The following is a 27,395-nucleotide window of genomic DNA, read 5'->3' as shown; positions in this document are numbered from 1 at the left end:
GTGCTCTCCTTCACGTAAATACGGTCAATGCGACTCCTGGCCTGTCCCCGCAGAAAGGTGTATCCCCTCTGCGGCTGGTGTGAGCTCGGGTCAGAGGAATAGGAGGCTACCACCCACCCTCCACTGGTTCCACTGTGCAGAAACACGTCCTCTAAGCCAACCTCACTACAGACCTGCACCAGGTAGTGCTCATCATAGAAGAGTTTCCTCTGGCGGTTGGGAAAACAGGACCAGCAGACCTCAGGCTGGTGCAACAATTGAAATCCCCCCCGACACCAAACACCGTGCGGTCTAGAAGAAGGGAGCCAGTTCCTTCATAGAACTTTCCTTTCATGCCTTAATTGGGGACCATACACACTAATATAGCCGTAACCAGTGCCATGGGGCACAAAGCCACCAGTAATGCCCTCCCTGGTCGGAGCTCCACCACCTTCTGTACTCGCACCGCGAATGTGAAGAACAAGACCAACCCCATCATTCTTCCCTGGCCTGGAGGACCAGAGAGATGGGCCCTTCCTCCAATCACCCTCTGCCCATCAAGCTACCCTAGAGTTGTTAATGTGCATTTCCTGAACACCCACCATCTCCAAGCCCAGCTGCTCCAAGGCAATGAACATCAAGTGCCTCCTCCTGGGCCCCCAAATCCCTTCCACATGGCCACTTTCACACATGCCCCTTCCCTGGTACTGCCCTCCCTCAGCTGCACAGAAGAGTTTTCATCCTCTATACCTGCCTGTCACTGCCCAGCAACCCCTCTAGCACTCTCTTCCTGCCATATTGGGTCCACCAATAACTCACTTAGGAGAGACAGCTCCTGTCCCTCATTGTTAAATGTCAGGCCAGCCAATTAGGGGCAGAAGCCCACAGTATCTTTTCCTACTGCAGAGCCCAAGCTCAGGGACTCACCTTGGGCACAGGGACCACTGTGCTCCGAGAGGACAAGCCACCACTGTGCAAAGAGGGATGAAAGGGGCTGCCAAAGCCTGGGATTGAACCAGGGACCTTTAGAACTTCAGTCTAACACTCTCCCAACTGAGCTACTTTGGCAGCTGCATGGTAACATTTTGGTCTGTTGCTTCTCTGCCCAAGATATTTTTGCAGCAGTTGCACACAAAAAGGACGTCATTGTGAGCGACCCATGAAGACAAGACTGGCTTTTGCCTGCCTTGCTCAGCTTGAATTCCTGCCTCACCCTGTTCCTGCCTTAGTGCCCGGGTTGACCTGGTGGTGGAAGGGGACTGGGGGCCAGTGGCGCGGGGAGAGTCTGGCCACCACTTGCCACCCCCCCCCCCCCCGTTGTCCTGGCTTCCCCCACTGGGCGTCATTTCGGGAGGGAAGTGGGGCTTCTGCCTCCCCTCCCCGATTTTCACACCGCAGAGGAGTGCGAAGAGGAAAACGAACAGCTGCTCCACACCCCCACCGGAGGAACCCGACGCCCTTAGCTGCTTCCCCTGCTCCCCCCCAGCTGTGCTACTGAGTGGAAGCGTCCTGTGCCCATCACACAGAGCTCGATTAATCAAAGCCCTCTTCTGCCAGCACCGGGCCTCCTGCTTCTTACACTGGGCCTGCAAGCGAGGGGGTGGCTGGCACAGCACCAAGAGTCTAACCTGTGAGGCAGGAGGCGGCTGATGCCCGCAGCCTGCTGGGGAGCTCCCAGAAGTTATTAAGGGACAGAGACTCCTCAATGCCCTTAGTAACAAGGGTTTGGGGGTCACCGAGGCCAGTAAGGGGGTCACTATGTCGGCCCTATAACCCTGGGTGTCAGGTCACTGTGCAGCTTTGATCTAGAGCTCAGATCCCAAAACCAACCAGCAGCCCACAGCCTCCTCCTGGGTCTGCCCCCCCTGGTTACTCCTTACAGGCCGACCTTACCCCCCTTCCAGCCCCGGATTCACCCCCTAATCATCCTACTGCCACTCAGAGCCACAGACGTGGAGGTGCTGACGGAGGCAGGGGTGACTCTAGGGTGGGGTTCTTCTCTAAAGATGGCTGGCAGAAAGGTGGTGCTCAGCTCTGTCAGCGACCTGCCCAGTAGCCTCGCTGCCAGGGGATGCAGACGTTTCTGTAAGGCCATTAAATGGGGTATTTGGCTTCTGAATGAATGTGAGGAATGTGCAATCATTAGAGGGAATTTCCATCCCGCTTTCAACTGCTTTTCAGGGCCCCAGTGGCCTAATGGATAAGGCATTGGCTTCCTAAGCCAGAGATTGTAGGTTCAAGTCCCATCTGGGGTGAAAAGCTCCTTCCTTCTTGTATATTGCAAAGAAGCCTTGGTGTTATTTTCCCCAAGGAAGCTGGGAGACGTTTGAACCCAAAGTATTGGATCTTGGGAGCAATCCCCCCCAAGAAATGGCATCTTCCACTTGACAAATGCTTTCTAGACCCATCAGTAGCAAACACTTAATACTAGTGTTTGTCTGAGAATAGAAGGAAGGGGTGTGTTTACTCCGACACCTCAGTGAGTGAAACAGACAGAAAGAGCAAGGCCGTCCTGAAAGAGAATGGATCTGCCTGGAGACAAAGCAGAACCTGAGAATGAGCAACAGTCTGAAAAGAAGAACTTCAAATGTGTGTTAGGTGTTAGTTAGGTTGGTCTGACAAATTTCAAGAAAATACCAATGCTCGTAGACTGATGCGGACACTGGCTGCTTCTGATCTTTTACTGAGAGTTCATTGAGAAATATTTTCCTTAACTAAGTTATGGAATATTGGGTGGGCTATGAAGGCACCATTCTTCCTGCTTTCACCCTTCGAGACAACGCGGCTATATGGCATGCGGCCAGTGCTCACCTTCCAGTCAACTGCTAGAGAAGACAACACAGACAGGGATGGCAGCAGGGCAGACTGGAGCTCCATGTAGATGGTGGGACCAGGTCTCATCCACGGGGAGGTGGCCACCCCACCATGTACAAGGCTGAGCCAGCAAGTGTGGTGTGTGCTTCACTGTGCCCCTACTCACTGCACATGGTGGTGGAGGGCAGTTACTGAATTCGGTTGGTCTGGCAAATTTAGGGCTTGGCTACACTTGCAGATGTAGAGCACTGGGAGTTAAACCACAGCAGGGAAACCGCTGCCGTGTGTTCACACTGACAGCTGCAAGCGCACTGGAGTGGCCACATTAGCAGCTCTGGCATTGCACTGTGGTAGCTATCTCAGTGTGCAAGTGGCTGCAATGTGCTTTTCAAATGGGGAGCGGGGATGGATTGTGACAGGGAGTGTGTTGTGTGTACATGGGGGGAGCGACAGTGTGTTTGGGGGGCTGAGAGTGTGTCAGCATGCTGTCTTGTGTGTTTAGACAGCAGCAGACCCCACCACTCCCATACACACTCACAACAGCAGCATTCCACACTAATGGTTGCTTTGTCCCGGAGCAGATAAGCAGCCGGCTGTCAGAAACGGAGCTTTGAAAGGGGATATCCGCATGCCTGCAGCCGATTTCAAAACAACGACCAGAGTGGGCACTTGACTTCAGGGGATTATGGGATGTTTCCTGAGGCCAATCACAGTGCAGTAACACAACACGTCATCCATCCTGACGCCTGGGCGTTTCAGCCAAGGCACAGCGAGCTTTATGCTTCTCATGGAGGTGGATTACCAGGAGCGCACCAGCTGCAGAGCCCAGGCGCTCCATGTGCCTTGCGAGTGTGGACACCTCAGGAGTTAGGGCACCCGGGGCTGCTTTAATGAGCTCTAACTTCCAATGTAGCCAAGCCCCTAGACCAGAGGTAGGCAATCTATGGCACGCGTGCCGAAGGTGGCATGTCAGCTGATTTTCAGTGGCACTCACACTGCCCAGGTCCTGGCCACCAGTCTGGAGGACTCTGTATTTTACTTTAATTTTAAATTAAGCTTCTTAAACATTTTAAAAACCTTATTTACTTTACATACAACAATAGTTTAGTTATATATTATAGACTTATAGAAAGAGACCTTCTAAAAATGTTAAAATGTATGACTGGCACGCAAAACCTTAGATTAGAGTGAATAAATGAAGACTCGGCACCCCACTTCTGAAAGGTTGCCGACTCCTGCCCTAGACTATGTCACTTGTGTGACTTACTTGTGCTATTGTAATAAATACAATAGACGTGCAATGGTCAGAAATCATACCAGCACAGAAATATATTGAAGGGAAACCCTAGGGAAATTAAGAGTTTAAATTATCAGAGGGGTAGCCATGTTAGTCTGGATCTGTAAAAGCAGCAAAGAATCCTGTGGCACCTTATAGACTAACGGACGTTTTGCAGCATGAGCTTTCGTGGGTGAATACCCACTTCTTCGGATGCAAGAAGAAATGTGTATTCACCCACGAAAGCTCATGCTGCAAAACGTCCATTAGTCTATAAGGTGCCACAGGATTCTTTGCAGAGTTTAAATTATCGTTCACACGTTCCACGTCCCACTATAATGAATCCAACCCACAGGTCACAGGGGCAGAAGTATCGGTGTCAGGATGCTACATTGTTAGCACAGTGAATGAAGCTGCAAAATAAATGACGTTTAAATGACCTCACTCTATTTTTTACAATTCGGTATTAAGAGGTAATAGATACATATGGACACGAGGCAGGGTCGTTTGGAGGATGAAGCCTTTATGCTTCCATCCCCCACCACTGTCAAGTTTTAGCCAATTAGGACAAGTCAGCAAATAAGAACAACCTCAGGTCTCAGTAACTGCTGCAGGTAGCAAAGTCCTACAGGGAGCAGTTTCTGGCACTACACCTGCACAGCTCTGTTCCCCAGCTCTTCTCGGGCTCCTGCTCTCTCCTTAGCTCTGCCCCACTCTGACCCAGGCAGTTCCAGCTCCCACGGAGGATGGGATCCCCTGGCCTGGTGACTCCCTCATTACACTGCCTGGCCTGTCAGTGCGGCTAACTTGGAGCTTTGGCGTCTCCCCATTGCCCCTGGGGACTGTCAGTCTCAGGGTCCTGATTTCCCATTGGCCCTTCCCCCTTCTACTGGGACTGGGAACTAGCCAACCAATACCCCCCCACTAAGTTTTAGTAAGGGGCCAACAGGCCTTAACACAAGCCAGCCCCAAGAGAGTCACAAATGTGCAGAGAAGGCAACATGAGCTGATCCCATGGTGTAATGGGCAACACTCAGGACTTTGAATCCTGCAATCTGAGTTCAAATCTCAGTGGGACCTTGTGTTAGCTTGTGGTAAAGCCCTGGAGCTCACAGTGCTCAACTTCTCTGTCCTGTTGTACAAGAACAAGTTTTTCCCATCCTGTTTGGTGACTCAGGCCTCTGGGTGGGACGGCTGCAGTGGGTTAGGGCTCTAGAACTGGCTACTGACACCTGAGGGTTGGGATTCTCAGGGCTTCACCTGCTGCTCGCAAGTTTGGCACTTGCCTCTGTGCTTTTCCTCTTGCCCACCTGGCACTTGAAGGAAGGAGGGCCAGGGCCAGACTTCATAGTCAGGGCTGGGCAGGATGGAGGAAGAGTCCCAGGCGGGAGCCCAGCACCTCTCCTCCTCCGGGCACCTGGAGCAGAGGCACCTGGTGCTGACAGCTCCAAGGGAAGGTTTAAAAGCCACAGAGCAATGGAAGGTGGGGCAAGAGGAGGGCAGGACCATACCTATGCGTGGCCAGCAGACAGCCACAAAAACACCTGGCCAGGCTGCTCCTGCCATGCCGAACACCCACTGAAGGCCACCCTCAGGCCAGCATGCAGGGCGGCTGCTGATGCTCTGTGGCCAACATCAGAAGAAGGTAGGAAAGCAGGGCCAAGCCCCCTGATGGGGCGTCTGACCGTTCCCACTCAAGGTGCTCACTTTGGAAGTAGAGCTGCCCATTTTTTTGGCAAATCAGGAATGGCAAAGCCGAGACTGGAAGCACCTGGGACTCATGCCCCAGCCTTTGTGACGCCCACCCCACAACTCTTTCCTGGGGCTCTAGCTGAAGCCAGAGCATTGGCCTGAGTGACCAAGAAGAGGTTCCAGACCTGAAGGGAGCAGGACTTGCAGCACAAAGTGAGCACAACCATGAGGGGACTCAAATCCTGAATCATCTGATCCACTGGGAGATGCCTTATCCTTTAGGCCACATGATGAGGGGGGTCTAAGCTCTTCTTTGGAAAAGCCGGACACTGTGTTTCTCAGGTCATCTACTGAGGGGGCTGAGACGCTCTGGGCACAAGAATCCGAGTTCCCAGCGACACGTGAGACTTAATTCTCTGGAGCCAGGTGCAGGGCTTTGGCAGGGAGGCTCAGGCATGGGGGATTGGGGTGCAGCGGACAGAGCGGCTGTCTAGGTGCGGAGATTTAGTCGCACTGAGGAGGAGGAGGAATCCTGCTGACAGGCAGTGGCTGTGCAGAAAAAGAGGAGGGACTTTTTTTGCCTCTCTTTTGCCTGCCTGCTCACTCTTGTGGTGAGCAATGAATATGTTTTCCAACAAGCCCAGGTAGCTCAGTCGGTAGAGCATCAGGCTCTTAATCTGAGGGTCCAGGGTTCAAGCCCCTGTCTGGGCGCTCAGCTTTTAAGTTGCCTTGTGTGCCAGGAGCCAAACTCTGTTCACAGCCACATGCGGATTCCCAGAAGCTGTGGCCATTTCCTGAAAAGGTTCCTTTCCTTAGCAATCAGGAAATAGGCCACATCCACAGGAGCAGGCCTAAAACACACAGTCTCTGGCTGGCAGGAAGCGCTGTGGGGCCAGGTGCTGAGAAAGCCCAGAGGGGGGGCAGCAGAGACAGGGGGAAGAGAGAGAGAGAAGCAATGACAACAGAGGGCAAGTGTACAGGGGGCATCTGGTCTGGCTATTGTGGGGAACGACCCTGGTGGAATTGGCCAGCGGAAGGATCTGAGTCCCCACCCCCTTACCCAGAGGTTGCCTGACCTCGAGGACTGTTAGGATACAGATATTCAGGCCAGTCTGCAAAGGCCTGTACTTTAAGAATTTAGGTGTATTTTTATCACTTAGCTAGTTATAAAGATATAAAAGAAAGAATAAAAAATCACTGTCTGTCTGTGTAATGGCCTTCTCTTACTGTGACAGTCTGAGGCCTGGTTCTTCGGCTAAGCAGCAAAGGCAGCCATGAGCTGGGAAGTGTATGGTCACATCCTCACATTCCCAACTAGTCACATTGAAATAAGGTGCGATTGGGCTGTTAGGAATACAATCCTGTCCTGATATTCCTATCACCTCCAGAGAAAGGAAAACTTAGTTTGGTAGCATCCTGTCTGGCAAGAACTCACTTATCAATAGACACAGCTGGAAAACCCTTATGTCTGTATAGATGTAGTTGTGAAATCCTCCCTTCTGTATTGTTTTGTATGTTTATTTGCATGGTCTCTGTCTGGTTCTGTGATTGTTTCTGTCTGCTGTATAATTCATTTTGTTGCGTGTAAACCAATGAAGGTGGTGGAATATAATTGGTTAGATAATCACGTTACAGTATATTAGGATTGATTAGTTACATTTCAGTAAAATGATTGGTTAAGGAATAGCTAAGCAAAACTCAGGTTTTACTATATAGTCTGCAGTCAATCAGGAAGGTGCGGGGGGGGGGGGAATGGGACCAGGGACTGGGGATGGGGGAATTGGGATCATGTTTGGCTATAGGGGGAAATGGGAACAGGGGATAGGAACAGAAACAGGGACACAGGCAAGGCTCTGTGGTGTCAGAGCTGGGAAGGGGGACACTGAGGAAGGAAATTGGAATCATGCTTGCTGGACGTTCACCCCAATAAACATTGAATTGTTTGCGCCTTTGGACTTCGGGTATTGTTGCTCTCTGTTCATGCGAGAAGGACCAGGGAAATGAGAGGGTGAAGGAATAAGCCCTCCAACACTGTCATTTGTTGCTCTAGGCTCCATATGTACGTACACATTCACATCCCACTCCCGACACAATCACTGTCTTCTATCTGATGAAATAGCCTAATTTCAACCTCTCCTGTAACATTACACCACCAACTATTTAGCATTTGTATGAGAGAAGTTGGAGGGAATTCAAACATCTTCAAAAGTGGTGTGTGTAGAGCCCCTAGCTGGGTAAATTCCAAGCTCCTTACCCAGAAGAGTCTTGGCCTGGCTTGAGGGGAGCAGGCTTGGCTGGTCAATATAGAGGGGGAGGGAGAAGGGTACATGGACAGTGTAGAATGTGAGACTCATAAGCTGTGGTTATGTGCTCTGAGAGTTATCCCCTTGCTTTTCATTTAAGGTCAGGGAGGGATATTATAACCAAGTGTTCTGGCAAAACTTTTCCCCCGGCCTGGTCAGTGAAGCCTATGGTGAGAAACTTTCTGTGCATTTCAGTTTCTTGTATTGTTGGATGGGGCCTGAGGTGCTGGAAGGGAAATGTCCATGGAAAACTTGGACATCACTGTTGTCCAAAAAAAGGCAGGTGTTAGACACAATCGCTTCTCGTATTCCCGTGGGCCAGAAAGTTAAGCAACCAGCACCCACAACCTCTACCAGGATAGCATCCTGTCTAGGAACAACTCACTGGTCAATAGCTGGGGTGTGAAATCCTCATTTCTTTGTTGTTCTATCACTGTAGTCCCCACTTTCCTATTGCTTGTCTGTATAATCTCTGTCTGGTTCTGTGATTGTTTCTATCTGCTGTATAATTAAATTGTTGGGTGTAAACCAATTAAGGTGGTGGGGTATAATTGGTTAGATAATCATGTTACAGTATGTTAGGATTGGTTAGTTACATTTCAGTAAAATGAGTGGTTAGGGTATAGCTAAGCAGAACTCAAGTTTTACTATATAGTCTGCAGTCAGTCAGGAAGTAAGGGGGGGAATGGGAATGGGAATGAGAATGAGAAAGGGGGTAGGAGAATTAGAATTATGTTTTGCTAAGGGAGGGAATAGGAAGAGGGAATGGGAACAGGGACATAGGCAAGCTTCTGTGGTGTCAGAGCTGGGAAGGGGGATACTGAGGAAGGAAATTGGAATCATTGATTACTGGAAGTTTACCCCAATAAACATTAAATTGTTTGCACCTTTGAGCTTCGTGTATTGCTGCTCTCTGGTCACGTGAGAAGGACCAGGGAGTGGGAGGGTGATGGGATAAACCCTCTAACAAGTACGTCTTTCAGGGTGTGAAAAACCCCAGAACCAGTATAATTAAACTGACCTAAGCCGTGGTTAGATAGTGCTAAATGAAAGGAAAGATTGTTCTGCCAATGCAGCTATCACAGGAATGGAAAACCCCCTCTCCTCACTGAAGCAACTGTCTACTCCACTCAGCCACAACTACTTGTTGTACAGCTGCTGCACTACACCATGATTCTGTTCTCACAAAATTGTCACTTCAAATTGCTCAGATCAGCTCCCCCAGCACACTCACGGTTGTACATTAGTGTAAGTGTGTCCATGGCTGAACAGCAAGAGTTCTTGCCCATTTCCCTTCCAGCTGTAGCATGATTAGTGTGTTTGTGGCTAACAACATTGCTATAGGTTGTTGTTCATTCCCCACACTGACAATTCAGACAGTCCCTTTCCTATTCGAATCTCCACCCTATCATTCCAATACCAGGGGTCAGGATCTCTCTGGGGCACTGAAATGTTTCAGGGGGCTGGTGCGTGAGCTCAGCCTTGCATTCCATCCCTGATGTTTCATGGACTAACAACAGCAGCAGAAAGAAAGAGCTGAGCCAATATCTCCCTGGCAGGGATGCAGGTGGCCACGTCCCCTCTGTCTGACCATTGCCATTGCAGGAGAGAAGGGTTCACTGGAATCAAATGCCCTGGCTCAGACCAGAGACACAGGGAGGTTTTGCTGTTCATGGATCTCTGCAAATGAAATTGTGTCTCTGTTTGAAATTGAGACGGGAAATGAAACGTCCACATGTGGCCCAGTGCCCTAAGGAATGTGGGTGAAGGACTCTGGCTGAGAAATTATTTAACAGGAATTTGTATCAATTTATTGCCCTGATTAAAAGCTATGGCTAAAAGGCAGCCACTGTTGTTAGTACTTGAACCTGCATGGAGACACCCGAGTGGGTGTCAAGTCCATTATCTTAACGAGGGATAGTTGATTATTTTATCAAGATCCAAATTTCTTGGTCAAGGTCTAGTTAATGTCTAGATGCCAGAGAAAATAATACACTGATGATATTAAGGAGAATATAGAAAGATTTTGCAGTCACTATAGTCATAACTATGACGATTGTTTCGTGTATCACTCTTTATATGTGACACCACCACTGCCTTTCCCTTTAGTCTTCTAGTTAACAAAGGGTAAAACTAAACATCACTTCAGATACAAGGGAGCATTTGTGTTCATTCCTGCGAGCTACACAGGGGTTTGATGTAGCTGCTTTCAATCCTCCAGCTCTGCTGGGATAAGTAGCATTTCAGGCTGTCACTGAATTGAAGAAGGGAGATCATTTTTTGAAAGGTTACGCCTCCTCTTAAAGGTATTTGTCTGGCTGGTAGCCCTGGATCCCAGGTCTCTCCTGAGGGAAGAAAGTTTCTGTGCAAAATACCAAAACTTTTAACAGAGAGGAGGGAAAGGCGATAGCCACATGATGGGGCCAGTATGTACCACAACATGGTTCTTTTATGTGGGATGACTCTGAACACTGACTGATCTCCACTCCCTTGGATTTGAAGAGATGTTTAGTTGTGCACTTGGGAACCTGTAAGGCTGAAGCAATTTTATGGATGGTGACACTAGGATTGAAGGGTTATTTAATGTTGTAGAAATTGTTAAAAACACTGAGCTTCAACTGGAACTGCCTGTTATTAAAGGCTGGTTTCCCCATGTCAGTTCCATAAGCTCTGCTAGAAACACCCTGGGTTCTCTCCTGCCTCGGTGGGAACTGGAGGGAATCATCCCCTGCTGCCCTTGGCTCCAGGCTGGTTTTTCTGGGGAGGGGACGTGGTATTGATTTGTTTGCTGTTGAGAAGGGAGCCAGGCCAGTTGTCAGGGAACGAGAACTCCCAGCAACTTCCCAGCCCAGCCCAGGCTGCTGCCCTGTCCCAGCCTCTGTTCCCCTGGGGGCCCTGCGCGTTTGACTCTAGAGCAGGCCGGGAGCAGCAGCTGAGGCAGAGGACAGCCTGGGCTGGGCAGATAAGAAGGAGTTTAGCAAGCAAAAAAGGTAAAATGGCAGGGAAGTATTACCTTGGACTCGATGGCATTTCTCCATTGGTCTGTCTGCTTGGGGGCAGGGACAATAACACGTCCTGCTGCATTCGTTATTTCAAAGGGCGGTTTAGGATTTTCATTCTCACACACGGTGCACAAAGCAGGACTCAACCTTTGGCGTAAACTAAATGAGCTGCCCACAGATTCTAGCAGCCACAATGAGCATTTGGGTGAGAGCTCAGACCTGCCCCTGTCCCAGAGGGAGGGTGTCATCTGTGTGGGGACTGTACCACTGACCTACCCGCTCTTAACTCCCAAATGCTCAGTAACTCTGTTATCAGTGCCTGTGAGTGTTATTTAAACCATAAGAAAAACCACACTGGGCTAGACCAAAGGCCCATCTAGCGCTGAATCTTGTCTTCTGACAGTAGCCAATAGCAGGTGCCCCAACAACCAGGCACCACTGGGAGTTGAACCCAGGATCTACTATTTATGAAACAGGTGCTTTAGCCAGCTAAGCCATGGCACCTGTAAGAGACTAAAACACAGTGTCTGCCCACACTTGACTCTCTGCCATTGCTACCAGGGCCTGACAAGCTTTGCTTGTCTTTGGATTCTCCAAAGCAGAGGAGCAGGTGACATTTCCCTTACAAGTTGTGTGTGAGTGAATCTTTGGCCAGGTCTGCACTACAAAGGTGTTTCGGCAGAATTATATTGCTCAGGTGTGTGAAAAACACACAACGCTCTCTCGGTTGGCAGCTTGTGGCTGGTGCACACACTGCAATGCCACGTCTGGCGACAAAACTGCCCTGTTTTGCTGACAAAATAAAATGACTTCGATGAGAGGTCTAGAGCTTTTTGCAGCAAACTGAAAGTAACAGACTAAATTCTGCTGTTCATTATACCACCACAACTCGCCTTCTCCAGTATCCCACAATGCCTGCTGTGAACTCGCCTGCCCTGCATTCCTGTTACAGAGCCACAGGCCCCTCCCCTTTCATTGCTCTGGGAAGTTCTGAAAGCTGAGCGTGCTGCTCTGCTCCGGCAGCCAGGAGTAAATCACCGCCGTGGATGCTGCTCTCTCCTGCCCTGCGAACACAGAGCAGGGTGGTGGGAACTTCCTGACAGTGTAGGGGGGCCACTGGCATCTGAACTGTGACACCCCCAGGACACCCCTTCCCTCGAGGAGGCTCTTACCTTCTAAACAGGGACTTCTGTTTTCTAGTAAAATCACTAAAAGGGAAGGAGAAAACTCAAAAGAGGTTCCTCCTGGCGCTCACGTGCCTGAACCCGAATACTCTCTCAGTCCTCAAAGAGAGACCTGGAGAAGGAGACTTGCTGAAGCAAAACCACAGGGGTCTCTGAGGTTTCCCTGGCCCCTCGCCCCTGTCCTGCCTGGCTGATGTCAGCATCTCTCTGTGAGGTCACCACCTCCCCACCACCTTTGACCAATAGTCTGAGGTCCTGCAAAAAGCCTTTGTGATGTCACTGCCACACCCCTCCCTTGCTGTGCCAATGTCCTGCCCCTGGCCAGGCACTTTGGAGGTTTGAGCTACTCCCTGTGGATCACCCCACTCAAGGAGTGTTCGTTCTAGGCAGCAAGCCGGCTAGACAGGAAAACATCAGACGCTGCTCCCAATGCTACACTCAGTTTTTCAGAAATTAGTCGATTTTATGGCCAGAAGAGACCACTAGAGCATCTTATTTGACCCCCTGCATATCACAGGCTTCCTGTATGACACAATAGCTACTTTTGGGCAAATACATTCCAGAAAGGCATCTAGTCTTCATTAAATGATATCAAGAGATGGAGAATCCATCACTTTCCCTAGAAGACATTTTTCTCCAGCCCTCAGAACATTTGGTGGCTCTTTGCTATTGAATGAGCTCAACCTGTTTAGCTTATCAAAAGAAGATTGAAAGGTGATTTCACTGAAGTGTTGAAAGGCCTTAATGGAGAGAAAAGATTGGGTATGAAAGGGCTCTTTAATCGAGCAGAGAAAGGCATAGCAAGACCCAATGGCTGGAAGGTGAAAAGAGACAAATTCATATTACAGCTAAGGCACAAATATTCAACAGCGAGGATGATTCACGACAGGAACAAACTCCCAAGGAATGTGGTGGATTCTAATTCCTTATGAATATTCTGTGTGTTTGTGTCTGCAGGGGAGGAACATGCTATATGCCCAGAGGACTTTATTCCTCCAGCTTGCAAGGACAGAGGAGATGTCAAGGAGTTGCTCCTTCAATCCCCCCCCCCACAGAAAGGCCCTTCTTAGGAAAGGCAAAATCCTGGAGAGAAAGAGTAACACTGAACAAGACTCCAGAGAGACAGATTTTTTATAATCACAGTGAGAAGTTTTTCACCTGACCAGGAACTTGAACCCTCAGATTAAAAGCCTGAGGCTTTGCCAACTGAACTAGTCAGGCTCACATCTGAAAAACACAGGTATATGCAGAGTATCCTCGACAGAGGGTTGTTCAACCTGTTCTTAAAAACCTCTGAGGACAGAGACACCACAGATGCCTTTGTGAGCCTATTCCAGAGCTTAACTGCACTCAAAGTCTGACATTGGTGAAGTAGGAGGCTGAGTAAAACAACACTGGGTGTCAGAAAAAAACAGCCCTCCCTGGTCCTTTAAGCAGTAGGTTCTGGTGTTTTAACAGCCATGGCCTGGGTTCAATTTCCCCTAAAAACCAGAAGTTTTTCAATGAAAATTTCCATTCATTTCACATTTGAAATTGAAAGGAAAAGAGGGCTTCTTGTCCTTATCAACAAGGCAAAGAATCGCTTTTTTCTCAGTAAATATTTTTAAAAGGCGCTGACTCGACCTGAAGATCTCATTTCATTTGTATTTACAACAGAATGATTCTCTCTAGGATAGACAGAAATTCTTCAGCTAGACTCGGAATTCACGGGAATACGAGAAGCGATTGTGTCTAACACCTGCCTTTTTCCGGACAACAGTGATGTCCAAGTTTTCCATGGACATTTCCCTTCCAGCACCTCAGGCCCCATCCAACAATACAAGAAACTGAAATGCACAGAAAGTTTCTCACCATAGGATTCACTGACCAGGCCGGGGGGAAAGTTTTGCCATTTGAAGATGTTTGAATTCCCTCCAACTTCTCTCATACAAATGCTGAATAGTTGGTGGTGTAATGTTACAGGAGAGGTTGAAATTAGGCTATTTCGTCAGATAGAAGACAGTGATTGTGTCAGGAGTGGGATGTCAATGGAGCCTAGAGCAACAGATGACAGGGTTAGAGGGCTTATTCCGTCACCCTCTCACTTCCCTGGTCCTTCTCGCATGAACAGAGAGCAACAATACCCGAAGTCCAAAGGCGCAAACAATTCGATGTTTATTGGGGTGAACGTCCAGCAAGCATGATTCCAGTTTCCTTCCTTAGTGTCCCCCTTCCCAGCTCTGATACCACAGAGCCTTGTCTGTGTCCCTGTTTCTGTTCCCATCCCAGTTCCCATTACCCCTGTAGCAAAACATGATCCCAATTCACCCATCCCCAGTCCCTGTTCCCATTTCCCACCCCCCCCAGCCTTCCTGATTGACTGCAGACTATATAGTAAAACCTGAGTTCTGCTTAGCTATTCCTTAACCAATCATTTTACTGAAATGTAACTAACCAATCCTAACATACTGTAACATGGTTATTTAACCAATTATATTCCACCACCTTCATTGGTTTACACCCAACAAAATTAATTATACAGCAGACAGAAACAATCACAGAACCAGACAGAGACCATGCAAATAAACATACAAAACAATACAGAAGGGAGGATTTCACAACTACATCTATACAGACATAGGGTTTTCCAGCTACGTCTATTGATAAGTGAGTTCTTGCCAGACAGGATGCTACCAAACTAAGTTTCCCTTTCTCTGGAGGTGATGGAATATCAGGACAGGATTGTATTCCTAACAGCCCAATCGCACCTTATTTCAATGTGACTTGTTGGGAATGTGAGGATGTGACCATACACTTCCCACCTTATGGCTGCCTTTGCTGCTTAGCCAAAGAACCAGGCCTCAGACTGTCACAGTAAGAGAAGGCCATTACACAAACAGACGGTGATTTTTTATTCTTTCTTTTATACCTTTATAACTAGCTAAGTGATAAAAATACACCTAAATTCTTAAAGTACAGGCCTTTGCAGACTGGCCTGAATCTCTGTATCCTAACAGTCCTTGAGGTCAGGCAGCCTCTGGGTAAGGGGGTGGGGACTCAGATCCTTCCACTGGCCAATTCCACCAGGGTTGTGTATAAACCAGGGAAGTTCCCCACAATAGCCAGACCAGATGCCCCCTTTACACTTGTGCTCTGTTGTCATTGCTTCTCTCTCTCCCTTCCCCCCATCTCTGCTCCTCTCCCTCTGGGCTTTCTCAGCACCTGGCCCCACAGCACTTCCTGAGGGCCTGAAACTGTGTGTTCTAGGCCTGCTCCTGTGGATGTGGCCTCTCTCCTGATTGCTAAGGAAAGGAACCTTTCCAGGAAATGGCCACAGCTTCTGGGAATCCCTGTGTGGCTGTGAACAGAGTTTGGCTCCTGGCACACAAGGCAACTTAAAAGCTGAGCGCCCAGACAGGGGGTTGAACCGTGGACCCTCAGTTTAAGAGCCTGATGCTCTAATCAACTGAGCTACCTGGGCTTCTTGAGAAACATCTTCACCATTCACCACAAGAGCGAGCAGGCAGGCAAAAGAGGCAAAAGAAGTCCCCAGAACCCCTCCTCTTTTTCTGCACAGCCACTGCCTGTCAGCAGGATTCCTCCTCCTCCTCCCTCCTGTGCCTCAGTGCGACTGAATCTCCGCAACTAGACAGCTGGTCTGTCTGCTGCACCCCAATCCCCCATGCCTGAGCCTCCCTGCCAAAGCCCTGCACCTGGCTCAAGAGAATTAAGTCTCACGTGTCACTGGTTCCCAGGGTTGACTTCTTGTGCCCAGAGTGTCTTGGCCCCGCTCAGTAGATGATCCGAGAAACACAGTGTCCAGCTTTTCCAAAGAAGAGCTTAGACCCCCCTCATCATGTGGCCTAAAGGATAAGGCATCTCCCTGTGGATCGGATGATTCAGGAGTTGAGTCCCCTCGTGGTTGTGCTCACTTTGTGCTGCAAGTCCTGCTCCCTTCAGGGCTGGAACCTCTTCTTGGCCGCTCAGGCCAATGCTCTGGCTTCAGCTAGAGCCCCAGGAAGGAGTTGGGGGTTGGGTGTCACAAAGGCTGGGGCATGAGCCCCAGGTGCTTCCAGTCTCGCCTTTGCCATTCCTGACTTGCCAAAGAAAATGGGCGGCTCCACTGCCAAAGTGAGCACCTGGAGTGGGAACGGTAAGAGGCCCCACCAGGGGGGCTGGCCCTGCTTTCCTACCATCTTCTGATGTTGGCCACAGAGCATCAGCAGCCGCCCTGTGGCCTTCAGTGGGGGTTTGGCATTGCAGGGAGCAGCCTGGCCAGGTGTCTCTGTGGCTGTCTGCTGGCCAACACATAGGCATGGTTCTCCCCTCCTCTTGCCCTGCCCTCCGTTGCTCTGTGGCTTTTAAGCCGTCCCTCAGAGCTGTCAGCACCAGCCACCTCTGCTCTAGGTGCCCAGAGGAGGAGGAGTGCTGGGCTCCCGCCTGCCCAGCCCTGACCCTGCTTCCTTCAAGAGCCAGGTAGGCAAGAGGAACAGCACAGCAGCAAGTGCCAGACTTGTGGGCACCAGGTGAAGCCATGAGAATCCCAACCCTCAGGCACCAGTAACCAGCTATAGAGCCCTGACCCCCCACAGCACATGAGTCACCCAGCAGGAGAGGAAAGACTTATTCTTGTCCAACAGGAGAGAGAGAAGTGGAGTAGTGTGAGCTCCAGGGCTTCACCACAAACCAAAGGTCCCACTGAGATTTGAATTCAGATTGCAGGATTCAGAGTCCTGAGTGCTGCCCATTACACCATGGGACCAGCTTGTGCTGCCTTCTCCAGACATTGGTGACTCTCACAGGGCTGGCTTGTGTAAGGGACTGTTGGTCCTTTATTAAAACTTAGTGGGGTTTTTGGTTGGCTCGTTCCCAGTCCCCATAGAACGGAGGAAGGGCCAATGGGAAATCAGGACCCTGAGACTGACAGGCCCCTGGGGCAATGGCCACCAACTGGTAGGGAACAATTTGAGAATTTGTTAATGGAGAAAAATTCCTGGTGAAAATTGGCAAAGCTGTGGAGAGTTTGAAAAGTTCCAGTGAATTTACACATGAAGATACAAACAGATAGACAAACCCACACAGAGAGAAGGAGAAAATCACACACTGCACAGGCCCACACAGACATAAACAAAAACCAAACCCGCACAGCACACAGAGCCATATACACAAAAAGGAAAACCACACAAAATATAGAAAGAACAAATCCACACCGAAAAATACAGCAAAAGCCAACAACAGAAAACACAAAACCCACATACCAAAAGAATACTAAGCAAAAAACAATCTGCATGCAAAAATCATACACACACCCACCCACACAAAACTATGCCAGGCATCCACCAAAATCACACAGGACCCACATGCACATCAACACAACACACAAAAACAACACCGACATACTGAAAGCCAGGCAGGGTTTGAGTCTCACAGCGAAGAGGGTGAGCACACAGGTGGTTTGGGGAGCAAAGACTGAGGGGGAGTCGGGGGCAGTGCTCTGGGCTCTGCTCGACCCCTCCTGACACAGGCAGCTGGTGGAGAGCAGAGCCTGGGGGATCTGTGGAATCTGCCCTGCTCTCTGTAAAGCAAGGGGACCTCGGTGTCTTCTGAGTTGCAATTGTATTTTCTGCAGGGCAAAATGATTGGCAGAAGCCATCTGCTTAAAGGAAACTAGTGCTGCAGGTGAGGTTTGAACTCACAAGCTCACATGACTCCACTCAGCACTGCTTTGTAAGTACCAGGCACTAACCCATTGCACTCCTGGACCCTGCTTTTAGGAGCTTGTCTCCATGTTTCATGGATGGATTAACGGAGTGGGGGGGTTGCATTAGCTAAAACAAATCCATATGAAAGGCTGCAGGATGGCAGCAGCAGAGGTGGGAGCCTCCTTCCATGTGATAAAGCTGGTTCCCCCTTCCGTTGCTCAGGGGAAGGTTGGTGCTTTGAGCCCACCCGGTGCTGGAACGTCCCATGGGTGAGATTAACGGGACTCTTGGGAAGGGAAGGGAAGTCTTTTCTATCCCTTTCTAGCTCCATTGGTCTCCTGTGGCCCTTTCAGCTCTCTGCTCCCCTGTTGGGGAGATGCAGAGACAAGCCCCCATCTGGGTGAGTCACGGAGAGGCTGTGTCCCATGGCGTGTGTGGGGGAGAGGTGTAGGGGTAGGATGGGGCTCAAGGGGAGAAGGTTGTGTGTGACAGTGTGTGGGGGAGGGGGAGGGTGTGTTCCTTAGGATAGAAATGATGGAAAACACAGGGGAAGTGACAGTGAAGCCCTGTGTCTGAGTGTTATGACCCTGTGTGGTGCCGCCGTTCACCTTCCCCTCCTATGGGCTCAGCTTTCATTGAATCCAGCATTTTTTCACCTGTCCTCACCACAGAGGTGTCCCACATGCCTCAGCTACCGAGTGTCCCTCTTAGAGACGCCGAGGACTGGAACTGATTTCAGCTGCTGGACAGCTCTGCTAGGTCTTTATTCATTTGCACAGGAAAATGCTGAGTGTTTAAATTCATTTCAAGCCCCCTGCCCCCATTCAGCGAACTCCTGAAAATACTGGAGATGGGTCTGGAAATCGATTTTCATTCAAAAAAGTTTTTAAAGGGAATCACTTGGATTAGAACTAGGAACTCATTTCCCTGCAAGGAAACATTCACCCACTAATCTACCCTCACAACAGAGAGTGTCCTGTATAGCCCAGAGCAGGAACAGTTTTTAACGTGGGGGTTAGTAAACTTTATCTCTATACAAACACCACAGCTTACAAACTCCCCACCCCCGCTCTGTGTCACCAGAGCACAACAACAACTCTCCTTGGAGCACACACAGCTCCCCAGCTCCCTGCCTGTCAGTCTCTCCAGCATTGCTCCAATTCCTTAAAGCAGGGTCTCAACCTCAATTTACCTTAGGGCCAGTGCCAGTCCTCCAGTCCTCCCAGTGGGCCAATAATGTCACTCATACTGCCCAGAACCCGCCCCCCAAAACTCCGCCCCTCACCTGCCTAAGGCTCTGGGAGGGAGTTTGGGTGGGGGGAGGAGGTCTGGGGTGCAGGCCCTGGGCTGGGGCTGGGGATTGGGGTGCAGGCTCTGGGGGGAGTTTGGGGGTGGGCGTGAGTATATGAGGAGGGGGTGGGGGTGCAGGCTCAGGAAGGGGGTCAGGAGTGTGGTGCTTACCTGGGGCTCCAAGGTGGGGCAGGCTGGGGGGCCTCCGTGTGCTGCTGCCCCCAGGCATCACCCCCGCAGTGTCCCATTGGCTGCAGGGGCTCGGGGCGGGGGCAGTGCGCGGAGGCAGTGACCCACCCTGCCCTGCCATGGGGAGGGGCCAGCAGTCACTGGAGCGAGCAGACAGATGCTGCTCAGCTCTGCTGCACTGACGGGGCCCCTGGGGGGGCGGCGCCTGGGGGCAGTAGGTGGGGCCAAGGGAGTGACCCGGTCCCAAAACTGCTGGAGCCCCACGGGCGAGACCTGGTAACCAGGACTGCCAGCCAGATAAACAGGCGTCCCTCTCCCTGTCAAAAACTGATCTTCCTCCTTCAGTTCAGTGACAGCCTGAATTGTTCCTTATCCCAGAGGATTAAAACAGCCCTGTGTAGCTCGCAGGAATGGACATAAACACTCCCTGGAAGCTGATGAGATGTTCAGCTTTGCCCTTGGTCAACTACAAGGCTAAAGGGAAAGGACGTGGTGCCAGATATAAAGAGTGAAACACGACACATCATAGTTATGCCCACGGTGGCTGCAAAATCTTTTGATGTACTTCTGCTTATCAGCAGTGTATTGTTTTCTCTGGAGTCCAGGCCTTGACCAAAAATTTGTATCTTGATAAAATAATCGACTGCCCCTGGTGAAGACAATGGACTTGACACCCACTGGGGTGTCCCTACACAGGTACAAGTACTAATAACAGTGGCTGCCTTTTAGCCATAGATTTTAATCAGGGCAATAAATACAAACCCCTGTTAAATCATTTCTCAGCCCGAGTCCTTCACCCACATTCTCTAGAGCATTGGGCCACCATGTGGACGTTTCATTTCCGACCTCAGTTTCACACAGAGACAAAATTTCCTTTGTACAGATCCATAAACAGCAAAACCTCCCTGTGTCTCTGGTCTGAGCCAGGGCATTCGATGCCAGTGAACCTTTCTCTCCTGCAATGGTGATGGTCAGACAGAGGGGACGTGGCACCTTCATCCCTGCCAGGGAGATATTGGCTCGGCTCTTTCTTTCTGCTGCTGTTGTTAGTCCATGAAACATCAAGGGTGAAATGCAAGACTGAATTCACGCACCAGCCCTCAGTGCCCCAGATAAATCCTGCCCCCTGCTATTGGAACGATGGGCTGGAGATTTGACTAGGAAAGGGACTGTCTGAATTGTCAGTGTGGGGAATGGACAACAACCTATAGCAATGTCATTAACCACAAACACACTCTCATCCTGCTCCAGCTGGAAGGGAAATGGGCAGGAACTCTCACTGTTCAGCCATTGACACACTTACACTAATGCAGCCATGAATGTGCTGGGGAAGCTGGTCTGAACAAACAATTTGAAGTGACAATTCAGTGAGAACAGAATCATCATGCAGTGAGATGGGTGTAGGTTAAGTAGTTGTGGCTGAGTTGTTAAGGTAATGGACTAGAAATTCATTGGGGTCTCCCTGCGCAGGTTCAGATCCTGCCAACTACGCAAGCACTGTGCTGTTGTTGTTGTTATTATTATTATTGAAGTCTTAGTACCTGAGCATCCACAGTGCAAACTGGAGCCAGATCTAGTTTCACTCTGTCTACGTTTAAAACGCTGCTGTGGCACTGCTATAGCACTTTGGAGTAAACAGTGACTAGAGGGGTTTTCTCATCCCTGTAATAGCTACATTGACAGAACAATTCTTCCTTTCCTTTAGCACTATCTAACCCGGGCCTAGGTCACCTTAACTCTATGGGTTTGGGGGTGTGGGTTTTTCACACCCTGAGAGACGTCGCTCTGCCAGTTCAGTGCCCAACGTACACCAGCCCTTAGATCCCTTGTGGTATTTCAATGCAGGCACTGACCTGTGAGAGGAAAAGATCAGCTCGCAAACACACAGACTGAATTCCCCACATTTAATCTCACTGCACGTTCCAGAAAGTCATGAAATTCAATTCATTCTTGCTAGGACAGAGAAAAAAATAAGTGACACTAAGTTTTTGGCTTGGTTAAATAAAATTAAGTGTTTAATCAATATAGTAAAAAATCTGTCCTGATTCCTCTAACTAACACCACAGCATGAAATAGGAACAGAGACAAATCTTGTCAGTGACGACTAATTTCACAAATGATCTTCCCATTATTAATTTCCACGCTGCCCCCATTGGAGGTCTGGGCATCTCCAGTGTCATTGCTCTGCGTTCACCTTCCCCTTAGAATTGTTCTCGGACATTCGCCTTCCTCTGCAGCGTGGGGCTCGGGTCACTTGCTGGAGGATTCCCTGCACCTTGAGGTCTTTAAGCCACCATTTGAGGACTTCAATAACTCAGACATAGGTTAGGGGTTTGTTACAGGAGTGGGTGGGTGAGATTCTGGGGCCTGTATTGTGCAGGAGGTCAGACAAGATGATCATAATGGTCCCTTCTGACCTTAAGTCTATGAATCTATGAATCTAGTCCCAAATTTGGAAAATTGTGCAGTTCAGAATGTGAATAGTGACCTCGTCTCCTTCCTGCACCTGCTCTACATTGCTCCACAGCAGCTTCTCCCCCTGCAGTCACTCCAGCACTGCAGTGCCGCTGCCCAGGGTTCAGCAGGGGCCCCTGGCAAGGACAGTGGGTGCAGGTAACAGCCCAGTGTGCCTGGCAGTGAGGCAGCTGTAAAAAAGCAACACTCCCCCCAGAAGTACAGAGACTGAATTCCCCAACTTTAACATCATGACCCCTGTAAAAAGCCACATGTGTCAGTTGTATTTTCTCAGGGAGATGCAAAAATCAAGTGACACCAATTTTTAAGTTGAGTAAATAAAGTTGAGCAGATAGTTATTAACCTCCCAAAAATATACTAAAGATCCCTCAACATAACACCTGAAGGTGAAATATGAACAGAGACAAACCTTGTCAGCAAAGGCTCATTTCCCAAACGATCCTCAAAATGTTACTAATTCCCACCCCTCCTCCACAGGAGCTCTGTGCAGTGTAACTGTTCTGCAGGCAGCTTCCCATTAAATGCTGTTGTGGGACATTCCCAGGCCTGGAAATGTACCAATGACAGAATTTGAAGAGCAAACCTGGCTCCCTGCACCAGGCGGGATTTGAGTGTTTTGTCTCTGTCACTTAGTCTTTGTCAATAGTACAGACGCCAGGGGCAGGACTCCCCTGTCCAGGCTCTGCTTGAGGGATCCTGGCACAGGGGCTGGTGTGGGAGAAAGGATTGTAGATTCTGACCTGTGCTCTGGAGAGGAGGTAATAATTGAAGGGGGCCTTTCTGACTCCTTCCCTCCGCAGTGTCCCAGGGCTGGAATTCTACATTCCACAGGGCCAAATGAGGGGGTGATGCCATGCAGTTAATGAAAACCAGTGTTCTAGATGAAGCTTGAACTCACAACTCAGCATAGCTCCTCACAGCACTGCTCTATAAGTACTGTGCACTAGCCAATTGCACCACTGGAGCACTTATTAATTGTGATGCTCCGAGATGCCTAGGTTGATAAAGGCAAGGAGTCACCCCAAAACATTCTTAGTGGAGTTGAGAATGGTTAGTGACAAGTGCTGTACTTGGAGGGGTGGATTCTTCTTAAGGGTTTCAGGCACCATTTGACCCTTTTGTTCTTCCCTGTGTATTGTCATCAGCCCCCAAATCCTTCAGGAGTCCATAGCAAAGAGACCCCCCACACTGTCCTGGAGTCCCTGGGACGTGCTTCCCACCCCCTGCCCAATGGAGCACCAGGGATTAAAGTGGCAGCATCTAGTGTCAGTGGGGTTCAGTGGCTCAGGCTTGTGAGAATGTCCTACAGGATTGTGTCAAAAGTCTTAGTAACACCAAAATAGATCCCATCTACTATTTACTCACCTTCACTAGGCCCAGAACCCTGCCGAAGAAGGAAAGAGGATTTGTTTGGAATCATTTGTTCTTGACAAGTCCATGCTCACTAGTCCTAAGAACCAAAGTGTCCTGTAGGTACTGCTGACAAACTGATTGTTTAAGAATGTATTCCAGTATCTCTCTAGCTGTGGAAGTGAGGCTAGCTAGTCTGTAAGTCCCAGGGGTCTCTTTGTTCCCCTTTTAAAGATAGGTCCTGTCTTGTTCATGGATGGGAGGATGTTTTTTTTCCAGGGATCTCAGATGAGAACTGGGGCACAACACCTGGTTTGTTAAGGCCACAAAAACAGAGGCAGGAACCTCTTCTCTCCTGCTGGCAAAGAACCCCAGGTACCTAAGAGACAGGGACTCACATCCCTGAATGGGCTTTAAAAAGGCAGTGGTTAAAAAGTTTGGCCCTGACCATTTCTTGTTTCCATAGACTAGATATTTTAGCAAACTTTAGAATTCCTTGGTGCTAAACACTGTGAAACTCCCCTTTCTCCTTCACAGAGGGCTTTAACTCCCCTTATCTCACTCAGGCTCACGACTGCCCAGAGTTCGAGAATTGTCCCTGTTTCCATTGGACAGATGGGGAGGAGTCTGAGGTACAGAGAAGGGAAGTGACCTACCCAAGGGCCTACACAGCAAGGCGGTGGCAGAGCCAGAGAGAGAAGCCACCAGACCTGACTCCTGTTCTAACAAACAGCAAACCCCGCCAGAGGCAGGGATAGAGCCCAGGAATCGAGATGGTGGGGAAATTTCATTGAAACCATTTCTGTCAGAAAATCCCCTTCAGACTAAACCAGTTTGTTTCTCAAAATCAAAACAAGTGGGATGAAAGTTCTTAGCAAAAATATTTTGTTGCAAAACAAAAGCATCTCCTGTTTGTCACAGTGTGTTAAATTGTCTCGTCACACACAAAGAGGAGACACTTAGATCACAAACATGAGATAAGATGCTTCAGTCTGAGCTAAGTAGTTGCTGCTCTTAACAATTTCAAAACAAAAAAAATACAAATCAAATAGACTATTTCAGCTATTCTATTATGTCATAATCTGATCGGAGTAAATGTGATAGAACACCTCATATTATGCACTACTCCTAGTGACGCTCTCCAATGGATCCCCATCCTCGACCCACCATGAGGTAGGTAGGAACGGATCATTATTATCCCTACTTGAAAGAGGGAGAAGCTAAAGCTGAGAAAGGAGAATTGACTTGTCTTAGGTCACACAGCCAGTCAGTGGCAGAGTTGGGAATAGGACCCAAGAGCCCTGATTTTCAAACTAACCATCGGATCTTGAATTTCAGACATTGTCCTGCAAATGACCTGAATAAAGTGCTCTCAGGTGAGCTCCAGACCAACAACAGTGCACAGTAATTATTCAGCAAGTATTTGATGAGAACTGCAATCTTAGAGGGAATCATGAACTGCTGAGAGACAATTAATGCAGAGAAGCAGCAAAATTAATCAAACATAGAACTGGTTCTGACTTATTTACTTGGTCTTAAAAGAGAACAACAAGGACCTGAGTCTCTTCCCTGTCAACAACCCCCTGCTCAGCCAATCAGAGTAGAGACTGAAGACGGGAGGCTGAGGTTTCTCACCAGAGAGCCCAAAGAATGACCCAGGTCACCGGTGGGGATCACTGCCTGAGCACTATTTCAGCCCCACATTTTTGGGTGGACCTCCCACAGTGGGAGCTGCAGAGCACTCCCCCACAACACACACACACACATACACACACACACACACGCTCCTGGTGCTGGGAGGGGAACAGGTGAAAGGACAAAAGAAGCAAGAGAAGAAGAGAAAGGAGGGAGAGATGGATTGAGGAAAAGGTGAAACAAAATGGACAAACCCTAATGTCCCCAGTGATTCTAAGGGACAAAATCCCAGGTGTGGAATAAAATTCTGCTTCCTTGCCTAGAATTCAACTGTTTTCCATGCCTAGATTTCAACTGTCACCAGATGGATCAGACTGAACAGGTTTCAGACCTCGAGGAGGCTCTTACCTTCTAAACAGGGACATCTGTTTTCTAGTAAAATTACTAAAAGGGAAGGAGAAAACTCGAAAGAGGTTCCTCCTGGCGCTCATGTACATGAACCCGAATACTCTCTCAGTCCTCAAAGAGAGACCTGGAGAAGGAGACTTGCTGAAGCAAAGCCACAGGGGTCTCTGAGGTGTCCCTGGCCCCTCGCCCCTGTCTTGCCTGGCTGATGTCAGCATCTCTCTGTGAGGTCACCACCTCCCCACCACCTTTGACCAATAGTCTGAGGTCCTGCAAAAGGCCTTTGTGATGTCACTGCCACACCCCTCCCTTGCTGGGCCAATGTCCTGCCCCAGGCCAGGCACTTTGGAGGTTTGAGCAAATGGATATAAATTGGCAGTCGGGAAGTTTAGGCTTGAAATTAGACGAAGGTTTCTAACCACCAGGGGAGTGAAATTCTGGAACAGCCTACCGAGGGAAACAGTGGGGGCGAAGGACCTCTCTGGCTTTAAGATTAAGCTTGATAAGTTTATGGAGGGAATGGTTTGATAGGAGAAAGTGATTTAGTCAATAGGTCAATAATGTGCAACCACTGGCAATTAGTACCGAGGGTCAATGTTGGGATATTGAAAGTCTTTTTCCTGAGTGTCTGGCTGGAGAGTTTTGCCCGCATTCTCGGGGTTCAGCTGATCGCCATATTTGGGGTCGGGAAGGAATTTTCCTCCAGGGTAGATTGGCAGAGACCTTGGAGGTTTTTCGCCTTCCTCCGCAGCATGGAGCAGGGGTCTCTTGCTGGAGGATTATCTGCTACTTGAAGTCTTTAAATCAGGATTTGGGGACTTCAACAGCTGAGTCAAGGGAGAGAATTAGTTCAGGAGTGGGTGGGTCAGCTTTTGTGGCCTGCATCTTGCGGGAGGTCAGACTAGATGATCATAATGGTCCCTTCTGATCTTAAGTTCTATGATTCTATGATTCCCTGTGGATCACCCCATTCAAGGAGCGTTCGTTCTAGGCAGCAAGCTGGTAGTTTTGAATCATCTGCAAATTTTGTCAGCTCACTGTTTAGCAGGTTGTTTATGAATATGTTGACTAGTACTGGTCCCAATACAGACACCACTAGTTACCTGTTTCCATCCTGAAAACTGACCATTTATTCCTACCCTTTGTTTCTTGTCTTTTGACCATTTATTGATCCACGTGAGGACCTTCCGGAGGTGAAAGTAAGCCGGTATGTTCCGGTACGGGGTACCGGCAAGAGCTGATACGCTGTGCCAGCCTGGCCCGGCTTCCCCAGGCTGGTGATTTAAAGGGCCCAGGGCTCCCTGCAGCGGCCGGAGCCCCTGGCCCTTTAAATCACCTCCCGAGCCCCCCTGCCGGAGCCCCGGGGAGCAAATCACTGCCATGGATGCTGCTCTCTCCCGCTCTGCCAACACAGAGCAGAGGCGGCAGAAGCTTCCTTACAGTGGGGGGGGCACCATTGTCCGAACTGTGGCACCCCCATGACACCCCTTCCCTAAGGACCCCCACTCACAGCACCTCTCCCCCCGAGGCCACACCCACAGACGCCTCTTCCCCAAGACTGCACCCCCCCTCCCATCATTTGTCCTAACAGCCAGTAAAGAGTGGTAGGGACATGGCCCTATAACCCCCCTTTTCCAGCACCCCTGACACCGAGCTAAGCAGGCAGAAGTGTGTGTGTGTGTGTGTGTGTGTGACAGAGAGTGCTGTGCTGAGCTGAGCCAGGGAGAGAAGGGGGGCTGATGTCGGGGCTGCCCCCTGCCTCAGGGACTGGTCGCTTCCAGCAGCTGTCTGAACTTAGAGACAATGTGCGACACACTCACTCTTCCGCAACGCACACACTGTCTCCCCCCACACACACACATGCTCTCTACCCTATCACACACATTGCAGTTGAAAAGCAGCTGGCAATCTAGTAGGATGCCCATTGAACAATGGGATAGAAACCTGCATCAGGTGATGCTGTACCAGCCCGTGAGGCATTGCAAACCCTTCCCAAAGCACCCTGCAGCCAGTTGCACAGTGGGATAGCTACCCACAGTGCACTGCTCTCTGTGGCAATCCAAGAGATGCTAGTATGGATGTGCTCTGGTGACACAGGGGAATAGGGTGGACATGCAACA

General features: G+C 49.5%; 1 protein-coding gene and 3 non-coding genes across 4 annotated transcripts in view; 3 read left to right on the top strand and 1 right to left on the bottom strand.

Annotated features, from left to right (window-relative positions):
- Positions 1-27,395, top strand: part of LOC120375921 (zinc finger protein 850-like) — a gene marked incomplete at both ends in the record, with an annotated part of 362,646 nt that overhangs the window by 154,587 nt on the left and 180,664 nt on the right. The gene's annotated exons all lie outside the window — the stretch shown is intronic.
- On the bottom strand, positions 975-1,047 carry TRNAF-GAA. Its single transcript has one exon. It is a non-coding gene; the product is annotated as a tRNA-Phe (tRNA).
- TRNAR-CCU lies at positions 2,162-2,234 on the top strand. The gene has a single exon. It is a non-coding gene; the product is annotated as a tRNA-Arg (tRNA).
- On the top strand, positions 6,400-6,472 carry TRNAK-CUU. The gene has a single exon. It is a non-coding gene; the product is annotated as a tRNA-Lys (tRNA).

This window comes from Mauremys reevesii, linkage group 12 (assembly GCF_016161935.1).
Source record: "Mauremys reevesii isolate NIE-2019 linkage group 12, ASM1616193v1, whole genome shotgun sequence".
Lineage (NCBI taxonomy): Eukaryota > Metazoa > Chordata > Testudines > Geoemydidae > Mauremys > Mauremys reevesii.
The sequence above is the reverse complement of the archived record's forward strand: the minus strand, read 5'-3'. Positions and strand labels throughout refer to the sequence as shown.